This window comes from Lagopus leucura, unplaced genomic scaffold (genome assembly GCF_019238085.1).
Source record: "Lagopus leucura isolate 7727_CA_CO unplaced genomic scaffold, USGS_WTPT01 Super-Scaffold_100035, whole genome shotgun sequence".
NCBI classification, from domain to species: domain Eukaryota; kingdom Metazoa; phylum Chordata; class Aves; order Galliformes; family Phasianidae; genus Lagopus; species Lagopus leucura.
The window spans coordinates 2,136,359-2,154,445 of record NW_024962284.1 but is presented as its reverse complement, the minus strand read 5'-3'; the positions used below and the strand labels follow the sequence as shown (position 1 = coordinate 2,154,445).

Genomic DNA, 18,087 nt, shown 5'->3' with positions numbered 1-18,087 from the left:
CATAATCCATTTGACTTATCATTCCCAGAGTGCAAAGTTGTTGTAAATCTCCAAGATGTATTTAAAATCTGATAGATCAAAAACAGCATTATGCTAAGCATGTTTACTGCACTTTGTTAAATTAAACTCACTTTATAATCATGTTCTAAGACCTACTCAGTAAGGCACACAACACTAACAAGAAATGTATATTGAAATAAATTGTCCTCAGGGTTCCAGCGGCTGAACTGAAGACACAAACACACTCTACCACAGGCTAGGAATTTATTATCATTAGCTTTATAGTGGAAGGCACAAAAGTTAATTTTTGATGTTGTAATATGTTATTTAATGGTTCAGACCTTTGCTCTCAAACACCTTGCACATAGATCTATTCCAGATGTTCTCAGCCCACAGGTTTCCACGAGTCAAGCATCTTGTTTCTTAAGTTATGAAAAGACCATTTTTATTTTGGTTATAATTAGGTTGTAATTCCAGGTAAATTTGCTAGCAAACACACTGCAGCCTGTACATGTAATTTAAGCCTAAAGGAACTTAAATTCTATACAATTAGATTGAAAATGCTCATCTTCTCCACACTAATGAATCATGCTTTCAGAAGACAAACAAAAATAGCCAAGGAGGGCAAGAAGATACCACACTAACTGCGAATCTATTACCTGGCTTGACATCAAACCGGGAAGGAGCCCAAGCGATGAAATATAAATCCATATCATTCTTCATTTGACCTAAAATTAGATTATTATTTTTAATATAGAAGACTGCATATTGGTTGAATGAAGAAGAATGGGCGTTATTACTTCAATATCTAAGAATGATGGTATAACCTGCTTGCTTCCAAAATGAAACAACAGACACAATGAAAATGAGTCATAAAGTGCTTATCGCACTTCAGGAAAGCACAATTTTCACTGACATATAGAAGATTTCTAAGGCATCCTTTAGAGAAAAGTCTGAATGCACATTTGATCAATTACTCTGAATTATCAATGTATGATCTGTGGAGAAAAAAAAAAACAATAAAAAAAACATCCTAAGGACTAACCTAGAAGCATGTTTTTGGTTTGTTCTTTTGTTTGTTTGTTTTTACAATTAATATCTCCCAATCTCATCTTTGCTTACTTCATGCCAAATACGAACAGTACTTATTAAAGGGAAACAGGAACATCATCTGTCAGGTAGTCAAAAGGAAGAAAACTGAACAAAGAGGGCAGAAGCAGAATAAGAGCTTACACCCAGTTAAGAGGAAATATATTTCTTCTCCTGCCAAACCACTGCACTTCATTGCAAAATCCCCTAGATAGAGAGTATTTGAAATACAGAGTACAGATGTACCTGTGGCTTATTGCACCTTCTTTCTTGTTTTTCAGCATGAAAAAGAAAACATCATTTATTGAGAACAGAACAAACCTTTGGAGGCCAAGGGCAGTGCTACAGTAAATTCTGCTGCGCTGGAACAGTTAAAAGTAGTGAACAGATCTGTGTTGGATTCTAGCTCAGTTGGCCCTGAAATTTTACAGAGCTGACCCATCCAAAGTTTCATTTAATGAGTTCTGGGTGAACTTTTTCATCTGTTTGAAGTGAAATCCTATTAATTCCCCCTTCCTACTTGTGCATTCTCCACCTTTCCACTACTGAAATCACGTTCTTTTAAAAATTATCCCCAAAACACGAATAACTTGCTTTTAGCATGCTAGAATCTATTACATGCTCCTAAAAATCTATGTGAAGTCACTTATCTCTGCTTTTCTCAATTACCGGGGGTAAACAGATGACTTTGACAGAACTGAGAACAAAGTGGCAAGGTTGCTGAGTATTTTTGTTCCCATTATCCATTTCTGACAAAGTGTGGTTTGATCAGCTAGCTTATTTTTTTCTAAAATTCATGAAATAGGCAGAACAGTGATTATCCATTAAATACACCCCAGCACAAAAGAACTGATGGTCCACTGGAAATAAGACAACATTGATATCATGTTCCTATCCATAGCTATAAAGGAATACAATTATGCTGATTCTGCTCTGTCCAACACTAGAATAAAAAACTGTGACTACTAATTTAGTGAACACGCACCACAATTTCACTGATTTAGGAGATAAGCAAGACTACACCATGCACAAGGCTGACATTCAAACAGTTTGTAATACTATCCAAATCAACACAAGAAAGCTTATTTGACAAAACTATGCAAAGCAACACACATTTGCTCTGACAGCTGTAGTTTTTACTGGCTATTAAAAATGTATGTATAATTAATAATGCTAACCCTCAGTGTATAAAAATCAGATGCGAAACTCTTTTCACTATACTTTTTCCATAAATTCGAGTATCACATTCATCCCAGCAATATTGCATCATTGCTGAAGTACAATATCCTGCTTTTCCATTTCTGGTTTGGCATGAATAATATCACGTTTAGGTGTATGCAAACAGAAACTTTTCCTATGCAGGCTTTCTTCTAGATGCCTGTAACAGTGAGAAGTGTTTCAGGGGCTGTCTGTAAACTTACTGAGGTTTGCACTCAATCCCCTTGTCAAGATTGTTAATAGAGATGTCAAATGGAAGCTGCCCCAGTTCTGACTCCTGGGGGACACCATCATGTAGTCTTTTCCAGTCTTGGTGATGCTATGATTCTATGATCCTAAAAGCAACCTCTGAACAGGCCAACAGATCTGCATTTAAGAGAAACAACCCCTACTTCAGGGCTGCTTTGATCCTGCTCAACACCTTCATCCTTTGAATTTATCTCAAACTGCCTGAGACCATCTTTGGCTTTTTGCAGAACACCTAATCTCAAGTGAAGTACCTTGCAAATTATTAACATCCTCAGTTACGATCATTAGATATGATATGATCAACACAAGGATTTGAGGCACAGGGCACTGTGTGGAGATCCTCCCCAAAACGTCTATGTGGTTCAAGCGGCTAAAAGAAGAGGTTCTAAGTGGACTCTCTGCTCTTCAGAAAGCTGTTGATCTCCTGTTCATCATCCCTGAATTCAAATGGGCAATCTATTTTTAAGGCATGTATTAATATTACTGGTTTATTGTATGTCCAATAGCTCCCCTCCTGCTCCACCACCAAAAGGAAAAGAAGTCTGGGGGAACGGGGAAGGTTAAGGAGAGCAACATGGAAATGGCTCAGTGCACAGATAACAATGATTTAGAACAATCACAAACAAGAAAAATAAATCCTGTAAGTAATAAAAGGAGGAAGTTTTCTGCTTATCTAAGTGATGTAGTAATAGGTGAGGAAAAAGGAAATCTCAGTTCACCTGCTTTTGATTCTCACTGCTGTAAGCTCCTCACTCGATTTCTGTATGCCCTAGGAAATCAAGGGAACCTGAGTAGATACAGATGTATAAGCAAAATAAATGATCCCATTTGACACCTGTATACACTTAGCTTACTTCTTCACATTTCAGATAAGCATAAACAGTGTCAGTCCTTAATAGAATTCAAAAGCCTGCCCTGGTGCATGTGTACATGTGGTTTCCTAACAGGAGTGGATTTATTTTTACTGTAAACTATGCCACGTTCCAACCCTCAATTAAACAATTCACACAATCTCAGACCAGCCACATTATAAGCATATGGTTACTCTGCTGGAACATCCCAGTTAAGCAAGAAATTAGCTGTGCTCTTCCCAATATTGGGCAGAAAGCTTAATTTAATTCACATCTCCCATCAGCATGTCCTTGTAATCATAACTGCCCTGATTTTTGAGGAACACATACTCTACTATACAGGCATTAATCACAGTCAGGGGAAATAGGGATCCATTTCCACATCTTTCTAGTGTTTCTGATTTCTCTTATCATTTGTGAACACGTGGAGTGCTAATAAAATGCAGCCAACTTCCTGAGACAAATGAACTGAGCAATATTGGCTGGATTATTTCATATGCTGATGACTTAAACAGAAGCATCAAAGCAGAACCTGAGAAAGCTACACTGTGTGACTGAGAGCAACTTGGTATTTCATATTTCCATGAACAAGAGAAATCGCAAACTACTAGTACTAGAACTTCACTATTTGTCTTCTCTTAGAGGTACTTGAGGGAGCAAGATTCTGGAATTAGTTCTGTTAAAACTGATAGAAGCTTAAGTTCAGATTTGTTTTACTTCACAAGTAACATAAGTGGACTGCAATTTATTTTTATCTTTAAGATTAACAACAGTCACCTTTCCAATATCACAAGTGATTTACACTAAAAAGGACATTTTTTAGTGTGGGAACATACAGGACTGTACAACACAAGCTTCAAGAGGAAAAAATCATATCTAAAAATGCAATTTAATTATTTTGTTCCATGCACTTCTGACCAGAGTCGAGTCAGTGTACAGAAAAATAGGCAAAAAAGCTATAGATAGAAAAGAAGTTTTATTTATATAGGGATTGGAAATGCCTAGATAACAGGGTTATCTATTTTCCTGAGGCAGACAGTGCTGAACATTGCACATGAACATAAAGCCAACCAATGATTTCATACATTTTGAAGCCCATCCACGTTACCAAGTAGAAGAGCCCACAAAATCTCACCCAAAAAGGAAAGACAGGTTTTGAAAATGTGGGACTTGAGTGCTAGCATCCCAGTCCTTCCATCCCTTTCACTTAACAACAAAAACGTGAAGAACACAGTAACTTTATGCAAGGACATCAACTGAGAAGAAACACCTACAACTTCTTCCTATACTGATGAACACCAAACACATCCATATGTCAGTTTTGAAAGTAGGAGTCAGAATGAAGAAGTCCATTCTTGTAAAGAAATTAGCACACAAGTTAACTAGTAGGAGGGAAGATTTAGGTTGGATGTTAGGGGGAAGTTCTTTACTAGGAGAGTGGTTAGGCCCTGGAACGGGCTGCCCAGGGAGGTTGTGGATGCTCCGTCCTTGGACGTGTTTAAGGCCAGGTTGGACGGGGTCCTGGGCAACCTGATCTGAATGTGTATGTTTGGTGGCCCTGCCAGGCAGGGGGGTTGGAACTACATGATCCTTGGGGTCCCTTCCAACCCGGGTGATTCTGTGATAGTAGGAAAAAAAAAATAAAGTTGTGCATCTCTTAGGGAATAAGTCATTGCATATGGGAAGAATAGTGTTATAATTAGTAAGGGATAATATGTCAATGAATATTGTTTGCTCATGAACCCTTTTCAATTAATAAAAACACAAAAAAATAGTACAACTTCATATGGGAAGTGAAATTAGGAAAGCTCATTAAAATCTGCAAGTCTGCTGCAGACACCTACTCATCAACCATTAACAGATTTACTAGAAAAACACGTAAATTCCTCCTATCACTGAACTAGTACTAATTTTTGTTTTGTGAAAGAATTCTTTTTTCCTGGAAGATTTTGTACAAAAGTTTAATTGTAAACTGATTAACATGGAGCTTTGCTAATTACACCAGCTGAAGCAAACTTCAGCTGACACCATGCTAGGGACCCAAACTAAGGGACTGTCCCACTGCATTAAATATAGTGCAATTATCGTAGATATACTAACAAAATTAATTTGAGCTGACAGATAATGGAAGATGAAAATGAATCTTCACAGCATTGTGTGCAATAGATACAAAGGTCTTCTGCTAATAATTGCATCTTTACAGGTTTCTGAACAATTAGAAAGAGTTTAATAACGTTGCTTTCAGTCTGAAAGAATAACACCCCATCACAACCAATGCTTTTCCAAGGGGACAGAACCAATTCCAGAGGAAAATAAAAAAGGTGAAATTAAGAAACAGCTGAGCAGTGAATGTTAATAAAACTAAAGAAACTATCCATATAATCTTTAAATGAAAACTCTTCTGCAAATGAATCTCTATCTTTTACATGGACATTATCATTTCAATGGCCATTTTTAGTTAGCATAAAATGCACAAGTTTCAGGAGCTAAGTTTCTTTACTTATCAAAGTTATCAGTGTAAAAAAAAAAAATAACTCAATCAAAAGCACAGATCTAGAAATTCTACTCACATTCCCTCCCTGGAGATCCAAATCCAAAGCAAGTTATCCAAGAAAGTAAAGCTGCTTTATCACTGCAGATCACCACACCTGCTGTAATTCTTGAGCACAGCCACAGTTAATGAGAAGCTCATTAATACCACGTGACGAAGAAGCCACCTTAGCAGCACAGCTCAGTTATGGCCACACACAAGCTGTAGCCAGCAGTATGGAGTGGGCTTCAAACCAACTGTGTGTGCAGATGTAGGCAGTAACCATGCAAGGCATAGTATGAGCTCCATGTACCATCACAGCCACAGGCACTAAAAGAAGGAATGTGGTGCTATGTGCAAACATGCACAGCGGCTGCACACCCAAAGCCTATCTTGAAAGCTTTTATTTTATTTTTCTTAGTCCCAACAAAATACACTGCAATGTGTAACTTCCATAGTGCTGTTGCAAGGGAATTGCCAAGTCCATGTATGGACATGAACAGCAAGGCAGTTAGCTTAGTGAATTAAAGATGACAGCAAACAGCATCTTCTCCTTTCTTTCTTTTTCTTTTTTTTTTTTTTTTCCAACTAGCAAGTTTAAGACAATTCATTTAGAGAATACAGAAGAAGGCAAAAAAAATACGTATGATAAAATCCCTCTCTCTTCATTTTCCTTCCAAATGCTGGGGACAAAAATAATAGCACAAGCTCGACAGTGCTCTTAGAAAGAAAATAACCATCAGTCGGGATATTCATACGTCATATAAAATGTCATTAAAAAGACTAAAAATGTTGTTATCAGTCTGCGTTTGAAATGAACGACACTTCATCTTTGAATCTGACCCATTTTTTATGACATTGAGACTAAATGTAATCTTACACACTGGTTAATTCAGCTGCATATATGATCCAGAAATTTGCATGTTTATTAATCCTTAAATTATTTAACTTAAAATTAAAGAAAAAAAAATTGCAAAGTATCTCACATGAGATGATCCCAATACACCCTGAAAAGAGCTAGGAGCAGAAGGTAGAATTACATGTTTGCTTATGAATAAGAGAAAAGGTGTTTGGCTAAGAATGCACTGTCAGACCTGACTCATAATTAAAATCCAAATACACAAGTAGGCCATACTTGAGGATTCACATTTCATGAAGTTCTACTACCTAGAGATGAACTGCTGCTTGCACGGCTTCGTGGTTTAGATAGCATTATAGCTATTATCTTGGTTAATAACTTAGCCTTGCAATAATTATTTCTTCTTATTACTATCAGCTGCACAATGCTTAAAACTATATTCACTAACAAAAGTATCTTCCAACCAGATTGGTCCTACATTCCTTTCAAAATAAGCTCAATCAATAGCAGGTGAACTGCACACGAAAACAAATTAATGCTGAGACTCACCATGCTACCAATCACTTGGGTGACAGAAAACTTGAAGTGACTGTAATCGAAGCATGAAACCCATGCAAACAAATCACACTCAACAGGTAGATGAAACTGATGTATGGCTTTCAACCAGCGTGGCTTATGAAGAAAAAAGAAAATAAATATATTTTGATAATTTTACTCTCTTTACACACTTTCTTCAAATAGCTAATGCAGTTCAACCCCTACATTTTTACCACATGCAGTATCTGTTCTGGCAGTATCACGATTTTTTAGGAATTTTTTTTTTATTGTTAAAGCAATTAATTATTCTTTCTATATGAAGCTGCTTTCTAAGCAGTCTTCATCTGTTTCCTTTCACCTCTGCTTCTGATAGCATTGGTCTTTACTTGCATCAGCAAATAACCATCATTTCAGGCAACCTGTAACAAGATACCTATGGAGGGGGATATTTTTCTTTTCAGACTAAATTCATTTGTTGGTAGTTTTTTCCCTTCTAAAATCCATTCTAGATAAAACAATGAAGCCACCTAGGCCATCTGTTAAGACCACCTCTCATGAATGACAGTACTCTCCCTGTGCGCACAGGTTTCAGGCTTTAAGAGGATTCACTTTACATTTTCTGTCATACATAGCACAGACTTATACTCTTCACCAGCACACTTCCTTCACTATCTGTATATTATTTCACCCTGATTGCACTCTCCAACATGGAGAACAAAGTGAGCCAAGATTTCTCAGCCTTGGTTTGCCCATGCAAGAGATGTCTGGCAAATGATATCCTGCAGAGAGTGACAAAACTTGAGAGCACATTAGAGCAAGCAAATGCTTTCTGTCACTTACTCCTTTACTTCTATTTTTATGAAACAGGAGAAAACATTTTTCCTAAGGAAATTAACTGGATAATGTGATGCAGGTACTTTAGAGTACGCCATTAGAATAAGCAGGAAATAAATTAAGACCCTTCTTAAGTTTAAGAAAGGTTTATATGCTTCTGGAACTATATTTTATTCTTTATAACTTTGATTGAATCGGTATTATTCACTATCTCAGATAAAGTAATAACTAGTAGAACATAAATGGCACAAATCCATAAGGAAGTCACATTCGTTTTTGTACATTACATAAAGGCTGATTGAACACTTTAACTAAGAAAACACTGTGGCTAACAACTTCATGGTATTGTCATTTCATTAGTCTTATCAAATTACAAATCCATGTTAGAAATCAGAGTTTTAAAGATAATCCTTTGAAGACACACAACACAAGAGAAGATTCAGCATGTGCTGAAGGAGCTTTTATCTCAATGAATTTTTCATTTTCTATAAGGGGAGCTGTTGTAATTACAGCTTAGCTTGTCTATGATTTCAGATAAACAATGTTTATATTGTCTTAAAAGATAAGCAGAATCTAATTGGATAAGTTTAAAACAAGCATCCATGGAATGAGGTGTCTCATTGATAAATATATTGCTATTTCCCAGTTTTTGAGATTAACATCATTATTTTGTTTTCCCTATAACCAAGGTTTGCAGATAAAGCAATGGGAAATAACAGTTTCCAATAGGCACAGCAAAAAGAAGATAAGGGTTCCATTACTAAAAATCAACAGCTCATAAATTCTTCCTGGTTACTACCTAAAATTCCATTATGATCTATTATTTATTTGCACAAGAGTAGTACCAAAGGAGTGAAGCATTGACCTTGATTCTTAGACCTTTTACATAAAAAGGTGCAATCCAGATATTACTAAAAGAAAGTATTTCTACCCTATGTTGTTTATATCTAACAGACAAATAAGAAAATGCAAGTGGGGCAAGAGAGGCACATACAAGCACAATGACTTGCTCAAGGTCAGATTAGCAGGTCCATGGCAGAACTAACAATCGGAATCAAGTGTCTTGATGTTGACTAGACTACCTTATTTACCAAAACAAGCTGCTCAAATGTAATTAAAAGGGTATGCCCTTCTCATAATGAATTTGTAAGTTAGTAAATAAACATTTCAGCAGTTTGCTTATGATAATAAATCATTCTTCTTTCTGCAGCCTATGTAAGCTGACAGCGCAATAACAGTTTCACTGCACATCTTCTCTTTTATTTACAGGTACATCAATGATAAAATAGGCCCCAATGCAATAGACCCAAATTACTCAGTTTTTTAATGGTTGATGCAAATATGCTGAGGTATTAAACATGTGAGTTCACTTCCCTTGCATATGAAATATTACTGACTTCAGAAATAGCATTATTGACAACGACTGTTAATTTATAACCTTGGCCATCAAGAACACAAAATCTGACTGAAGATACTAACAAAGAGGAAAGAGTATGAGACAGCTAGAAGGCAAAGAAAGCTACAGACTGTTTGCTACCCATCTAATCCCAGTGATTAGAGGGCTTTCCATATCTTGTTCCCACTGAATGGCGATTCTGAAGTCTCAGGTATTGTGTCTTTCAGTACATTTCTGTCTTAGAGGACAACACCTTGACAAGCTAACATTCTTAGTAATTTTTATTACAGAATGTTACCTGACTGTAATAACAATTCAAAACACAAAATTGGCCTTCATTTGTACTAAATGTTAGAATAAAAAATAGAAAAAAATCTAGATCACAGCCACCACTAAAAAACCTCAAATTGAACTTACGAGTTATCAGAAAACTGACTATTCTCATATAAAATTATTAAACTGGAAAAAACCCTACACTTTCAAGTTGCTAGTTGCATACTAAAAATTTTTTCATGGTTTTGCCATATCATTGCAGATCATATTCCACCCCAGAATACGCAGCCATGCATTTCTATTTGCTCACAAGAGGATTTAAACATGCAAAATACTTTCCTAAGCAGTACACATAATATATAGACAGAATTGGAGCCCTACATAGCAGTAAATGGGTGATTAAATTGTGGGGAATCTTTTCTATATCAGTAACCTTCGAAGGAAGGGTCTTTGAAAGAACTAAACCTTCTGTTAGGTCTCAAATTTTAATTTGGAGAGTTTGTATGATATAGACTATACTATTATAAAGGGAAGGTAATTTTTTTTTCCTATGTATCTATTTTTCTGTATAACTGATATTTACTTAAAGAGAACAATTTCCTCTGACAGCTATTCTATCCTCTCAGTCTCACATACTACTAGTACTGCTGTTCATGGAAACCTTGCATACTATTTATGTCCTGGATCAGGTTTTCACTAGATGCATTACTAGAGAACCATTGTGCTACTCTTTTGAGATGACAAACAGGACAAGCAGTGACCTCAGTTCCACAGACACACATGACCCAAACCTCATAGGAGATCTGCAATGAAAAAAGAACCCGTATTTAATGACTTTTAGGTCAGAGGATATCCTTTTAAAATAGCCCCAAAACAAGTAACATCAGAAACTATGTCAGCTACATTCATACTTACCTGTTTTATGCCACCATGTACAGTATTTTCCATTTCCCTTAGCTTCAGGCTTGTGTTTATGGCACTACACAGATTTCTGAATACATTTGGTAAGGTGACAGTATCTTTTCCTTGTGTTGCATGTGGATTGAACAGGTGTCTCGCTGCAATTTATAGGAGGGAGATGAGGTTCTTTTAATATCCGTATACCCGGCGTGAGATTAAGAAACAACGGTTTCATATGTTGGTCCGACCAGTTTATTACAAAACCTAATCAGGGAAACGGGGAAGGGAAGGAGGGCGATAGAAAAGACGGGAAAGAAGCAAGAGATGTGTAAAGCGGAGATAGTCACCAGCAGGATCCAGCAGCATCCTGTTGCACGGTGTTTGAAGGTCCGAGACGCAGTGGGAGACGGGGAGCAGCAGCGCAGCCGGCCTTGGGCAGCAAGCAGGTAGCAGAGGCAGTCGCGGAGCCAATCCTCGAGGAAGCAGCAGCGCACAGGCAGCAGGCACAGGAGAGTTCAACAGCATGCAGGTGTCACCTCACAAGGAATCTGACAGTCAGGAATCCTTGATCTTCTTCAGGAGGAATCTGCTGCCATAAACCTCCATTCTGCTTCATGAGGAATCTGCTGCCAGAAACCTCTCCTCATGGTTTTCGATTCCCCTTTTATCCTCCTTGTTCTCCTGCCTAAGTAACAAGGAAGGGTCTTGAGCAAGAGTCATTGAGCACCCTGAGATGGCCATCATCCTGAGATAAGTCCACACAAAAGAGCACTTCTCAGCCATTTAGCTGCAGCTCATCTCGCTCTTGTTGCCCCTGGCCTTGTCCATCTGCGTCCCCCAGACAAAGGATCTCACCACCTTTGCCCAGGACTTGCCTGCACTTGCTCATCTGTGTCCCCAGCAAGCTTTGAGACAGTGATGTAAAAGAATAATCTCTTACAACAGGATGCTGCTCAAGGTCCCTCCAAACCCAAGCCACACTTTGTGTTTATGAGTAGCAAGTGTTAAAGAACTGAATGGCATATAAAGCCAGTGATGTCTTCTTTAAAGTAAAAAAAAAAAAAATATAAACCTCAGTAACAACTGCTGCACAGTTGCAGTTTTTGTTTAAGCTTCTTTTTCTCTTTTCAGTGCTTGTTTTGTCCGCTTTGCTAAATATTGGATGATTTAGGATGTTAGTAAATAACAGCATTAGACATTCCTTTCTGAATAAGCAGACTGCTTGTGTGGATTTTTCTATGATCTCCTGCCTGTTACAGTGACACATGCTTTTCCTCATGCCATAGAGTCATTTGAATGCAAAGCATTTACACTTTGTGTAGCATCATTCAGATGAAGATTTTATTTAACCACTATTCGTGATGTGCTAGTGGACAAGCAAACTCGGATTTTTGTCTTACAATACCCATTTGCTTACAGCTGCAAAATCTGAGTGCAATCTAAGTTTATAACACACTTCCACACCTACACACCACTCTGTAAAAAGAGGAATATCAGGCATTTCTTATGTATTCATGTTGCAGGCTACCCACACCTAGTTCTTTCCTGACCAGTTGTGTTGAACTTGCTTTAAAAGGGCTACTTACATAGGTAGACAAGGTTAAAACCCAAGTAACTACTGTTAATATGGGTAAGATTTGCTAAAAGAGCCAATACACATTACATATTTTGTTTAAAGCTGCACAAAGTCACGCCACTTGCAAGTATGACCTCTGCATGATACATGATATCAGTTGATAAATGCATCAGTAGAATACATAGCATGCTTTTAATTAATGGTTTGGAGCTCTCTTTCCAGTCAGGCAGCCAGCTTGAAAAACCTGTGGATCCGGTGATCGCATGCTCTTAAATCAGAGCAAATCATTCCACATTTAGAATCAAGTTTTTTTGTTTGTTTTGTTTTTTTACAAAATTTCCATTTCCAACTTTTTTTTTTTTCAGTTTCTTGTGAATATACAGTGATCAATCTGTCACAATGGCCCTTCACACTGACTGCCATTCATTCACATCTAATCACAACAAGAAAAATTGTACCTCAGAATACAGAATACACCTACTCTAAGAGTCTACAGAAATACCCACTAAAGCATGGTGTATTCAAACTTTCACTGGTATAAAATTCTGCTTGAAGAATAATGATCAAAGTAAAGAACATTTCTTTAATCCTGACATGAATCAGTTTCTCTTATTAGCTTTCTGCATTAGCTAAGAATTTGTAACGTAAATTTTCCAGAATGCAACTTGACACTAAAACAGCAAGGATTCAACAATTATACCAATGGATTTTTGGTTTTATTGTGGTGGATTTTCTTATTTTACATAATTCATATCTCTAAAGACAAACTTTCAGCAAATGACTCTATGTTCCACACTCCACTGTACGCTTTATTTTCGTTTTCTGACTTCTGTCAAAAATCTCAAGAGTGTACAATTTCAGGTATTGCAGTTATGCCACTTTTTAAAACCATCAAATAAAACAATTGAGGTGAATAACATTAAATTTGCATGTTTCCTACAGATATCAGTTGCTTTATTTTTGTAGTCATTACTCATGCCATCTGGCTTGATGTACTCGTTAATAAATGAAAAAAAAAAAAACTGCTGACTTTTTTCTTCCTGAAATGTCTGTGTCACAGCTTTACACTTCATATTCTTTTGTACTTCATACAGAGTCATTGCCAAGTATTATTACATAAACTTCTGACATTTTCTGTTATACTGGTTTGACCCTGTAATACAGAGTTTACACTACCTAAAAAGAGTTTAGGAGGTAGCCTGCTCTGCAGTAATTGCAAATAGAAATCACCATCCAGCCTGGTGGCACTTGCTTTCTTAGTTCATTGTGCATTAAGAGAACCCCTAACCATTCTACTCAACATTCTCAATAGTATCTTAATCCAAACAATGTCTGTAAATCCTGAGAATGGGTTCAGGATGAGAAATGTCTGCTTTCCTGCAGTAGTAATGTAGAGACTTCAGACTAACCTCAGAACCTAGCAGCAACTTGTCTTCAGTTCTCCAAGTAGCCTTCTATCTTTCAGGCAGTTTTACAGCTCAGTTCTCAACTGACACACTAAGCTCAGTGGTATTGCTAAAAAGCATATTTTCTCTCCACTGTAAAGAACTTCGACTGGTTTACTAATGCTACTGAATGCTCAAACATTATTCAGAACTAGAGAGAGGAGAGCAGAAAGAAAACAAAATTACAAAAAAAGAAATGTAGAATTGGGAATAAATCTTGCTTTTTTAAATGTCTTTTGTGAAATGTTTGATATTTTTCTTGTACTGTGCTATTATCTTAAGAGGTTAAAATGCTCACAGTCTTCTATGAAGTAAATTTTATCCACTGTTGTTTAAAGCAAGTGCAGAACAAAAGCGCAATGAATAATACAAGTAAAAGCAAAACTGGTTGGCTGGCCTCCTGCTATTCCTCACATATGATATTAAAAGCCTAAGTGCATTTCATATTAGTAGAGCATTTTTATGGTAAAATTAAAGCTAACGCAGAAGACAAAAACAAGGCCAAGTCTCACATGGAAAGCCAAATCTAGTTTGGTTAATGTCACCAGAGAAACATGACGGGGGTACTGCTGAACATTTCTAGTACTTCCAATGAGCTGGAATAACAGAAGCACCTGAGCAGTTCAGTTCAACTCTCTCACCTAATTATGCTAATTCAAAAGAGTCAAGGTGCTTAAGCTTGCAATGGTGGCCTGAAATATACTGTCTTTGTACTAACTTGTAAACATACTTTCCAGGAGTTAGATCACTTCCAGAAGTGTTACTACCTTTAAAGACCACAAAATTATTCAGCTTCATTTTTCAGCTTCATTCATTCAGCTGTTTTAAGCATTTATTTCATAAGGATTCCCTTGATGCCAACAACAAAAAATCCATCCAGAAAGCACAACATTCTCCCCATCACAAGACAGCAAATTCTCCTTCAATATGGTGGAAAATCGTCCAAAAATCAAGAGAAATCAAACAACAAAAACAAAGAGAACCCACAGCCCTATAAATCCACCAAAAATAATAATCCGCCCAACGAAGGATTAACATCTGTCTGTTGGTTGGTTGGTTGGGTTCTCTTAATCTCAAATAACTACATTTTAATCTCAGGATGGTTCACCAACCCAGAAGTGTTCTTAACAACTAGGAAACACTAGTGAAATTAAACAAGGCATTTGGCAAGATGACTAAGCCCTAAGTAGAAGACATGAAAACATGTTGGAACAAGGCTGTTTATCTATAACACACCACTCATGCCAAGTCAGACTTAATTCTTTCCTACTGAGATACCAGCACATTCCTAGAAAAATGTTTTGCAGAATCACAAGAACACCTGTTGTCCTCTATCGCCTCTGATACAAGGTTGAAGAAAGGAGCCTACTATGACAACAGTATGGGACAGGAAAAGCAGAAATAACTGCTCTGTATTAAATGACACTGTGATAAGTACAAAATAATATTTTGAAGAGTCGTTCTGCTTGGCTGGTTAGAATTTCCAGTAGCTAACCGAAATTAAATGTTATGATGCTTTCAGTCACATTCATTTGCCCAAGGCTGATGTGACTGCCAGTATTCACAGCACTGGACAACAGCAGGTGAGAGGCAGTAAAGCTGGCAGGAAGACACCACAACAGGTGCACGCAGGCAATAAAACTATAGTATAAGTAAATTCCAATATATACTCATGTGAGAATGGATCTACAAATGCCCCAAGCAGTTTTAGATGGAACTTTAAAATTAAATACATCCTGGCATCTCTTTAAGCGATTTCCTGATTCTCAGACAATGTTTGAATTACTCTGGAAGCACACTTAGTGCAAACAAATCTAGTTTTACACTTGATGCCTGCCCACTCCCTAAGCTTTTAGTATCTGTATTACTTTTAGAGGAACTACAAATGCACATTTTACATTCCTACACGATAGCATGAACAGAACCAGTATCTAATGAAATCCTAAGTGCAAATATTTGTAGAAAACCCTCCGGTTTGATCTCAGACACTATATATCAAGTCACATAAGCCTGTATAAGTCATTTGTAATACACTTTATAGTTCTGCAACTGTGGTTCTCAAGGTATCTTTTACATTAAAGGCAGAAAAATGCAGTTTTTGTATCAGTAGCAATCCCACTTCAAAGATGCAAAAGCTCTATATTTTCAATTGATACCTGATCATTTTTTGGCAAATTTTTACATAGTTCCACACTTTGAAAATCTTCCTACACTGCTTCTTTGACAGTAACTAGAGTATATCATACACAAGGACAAGAGGAAATGGTTTCAAACTAAAGTAGGGGAGATTTAAATTGAGTATAAGAAGTTTTTTCATTTTTTCATTTTGTTTTTTTTTTACAGTAAGGAGTGGGAGGCACTGGAATAGGTTGCTCAGAGACCTGGTGGATGCCTCATCCTTGGAGACATGCAAGGCCAAGTGGTAAAAGAAAAACTTTGTTTTGGCACTCTGTAAGTACTGTTTCACAAGAACGAAAACATCAGTGGGCTATCAGCACTGTTTCAGCAGCAAAAAAAAAGGTGAGGTATAAGAACAGGTTGGCCAGGGATATGGTGAAGTCACTGCCCCTGGAGGTGTTCAAGAACTGTGGAGTTGAGGCACTGAGGGACATGGTCAGCAGGCACAGTGGGAATGGATTGGCACTAGACTTGATGACCTTAGTGGTCTTTTCCAATCTTAGTGATCCTACAGTACTGTAAGAACTGCTACACAGAAAGCTAACTCCATTCCCACACATACCCAGCAGAGCCAGCCATAAAAGCACACAATGGCAAACTTTGGTTTTACTGGAGTCTTTCTGAAACCCTGAAGAAGTAAGAGCAAAGTACTAAATGCTACTAAATGCTAAAAGAATATCAGAGATTCTCAGAAAGATTTTTCAATTACTTAATGCTCAACATCACTAGCATTTCTTTTTAATACATTTTTAAGAAAAAATATTTCTCCTTTAAAGAGAATGCTACAAACTAGAGAACCTCCAAGATCTTCTCCGTGTTATAGCGAGAACAAAACTCTCATGAATAAGAAAACACCCCCAGATAAATAGAGCCTCATAAATAAAGGAAAAATCAATTTCAAAAATACACCTATGGCAAAAGACTTAAGGCGGCTCTCCCCATAAAGAAAAAAGAATTTGGAGATAAAAAAATTACTACGAAATCAAATGAGTTGCATTCATTCAGCATTGAGTAAGCATACTGTCATTGTTCCTTTCAAGATAAAGCTTTAACTATGTGAACTACGCTCTGAACAACTATAAAGCAAATATTTTTCTTCTATAAAGTTACAAATTGTCTGCCTACTGATCACAGACATTAATTCAGCTACAGCTGTGACTCTAAACCATTCTTACGTACATTCACTATACATCTCCAGGCAAACATTCACCTGATATGAAAAACAGTAGCATCATTAGACATGATCACTACACAAGCACCAGTATCTTGGTGGGGTACTACAGAATCCCATCAATGTTCACATCACAATTATATCTACCGGTAGAAACATCTACCACCAGTGGTGTTATCTACCACTGGAAACACCTATAACTGTTCATGAGGTTTTTCAGCTATTTGTCTGTTCCTATAAAAAAAAAAAAAAAAAAAAAAAAAAAAAAAAAGTGATTTTATGATTATTCTTTATTAACAGTTTGTTGACTCTATTGCATGCCCATATGTGCTCTATATTTTGCAACATAAGAAATCTTTGTATGTTACTTAATGCAGTTTACCTACATAAATGAAAAAATCTGTGATGCCACTTTAAGAATCATGAATTGTGGAAAAGCAAAATGTGACAAAACACTATTTTCCTGCCCTCCTTCATTAGCCCTCTCAATGAACTCCCCAGCCTATTTCAGGTCTCCTGGGATACTTAGCGATGCACATTTCCACATCAGTAACCTGCCATCCTGTCCAGAGCCTCCACAGTCCTACTCGCTCCAGCCACCTCCCGCAGCTCCTGTAGTCCTTCACAGCTGTAGCCCTGAGGGAGAGCTGTGTCTCATCCCACTCCGCGGGTTTGAAGGAAGGTCAATCTTTTTCTACTTCCTGAGTCGTGTCTCCCCTGGCCAGCAGGGGACACTATCGCGATACAGTAATCCAAGACTCAGGAATAACGCAAATGAATTTGTTGAGAGCATCCTAACAACGACAGACGTACATATTATACTACAGCCCACAGTGGTTGAGCATACTGTTTAGAATGACAGCTTCTGGCTGCGGGGATCTCAGCAGGAAATCTTTGGCTCCTGTCTTCCAGGCTTTGCAGATTTAAATCGGCATAGAAAAGAGGAAGCCGGGAGATGCCGGTTTATATTTTGCCTTCACA

At 37.3% G+C, this 18,087-nt stretch overlaps 1 protein-coding gene across 2 annotated transcripts in view; it reads right to left on the bottom strand.

Moving 5' to 3' along the window:
- The window catches only part of LUZP2 (leucine zipper protein 2), a 61,482-nt gene that overhangs the window by 13,745 nt on the left and 29,650 nt on the right, over positions 1-18,087 (bottom strand). The window contains exons 1-2 of one of the 2 annotated variants that reach the window (XR_006181098.1): positions 5,978-5,993; positions 660-728 (exon numbers count right to left, since the gene is read on the bottom strand). The exons of the other annotated variant lie outside the window; for it this stretch is intronic. The gene's annotated coding sequence lies outside the window, so the exon portion shown is untranslated. Of the gene's footprint in view, positions 1-659; positions 729-5,977; positions 5,994-18,087 lie in introns of those variants that run through there. 2 annotated transcript variants of the gene reach the window in all.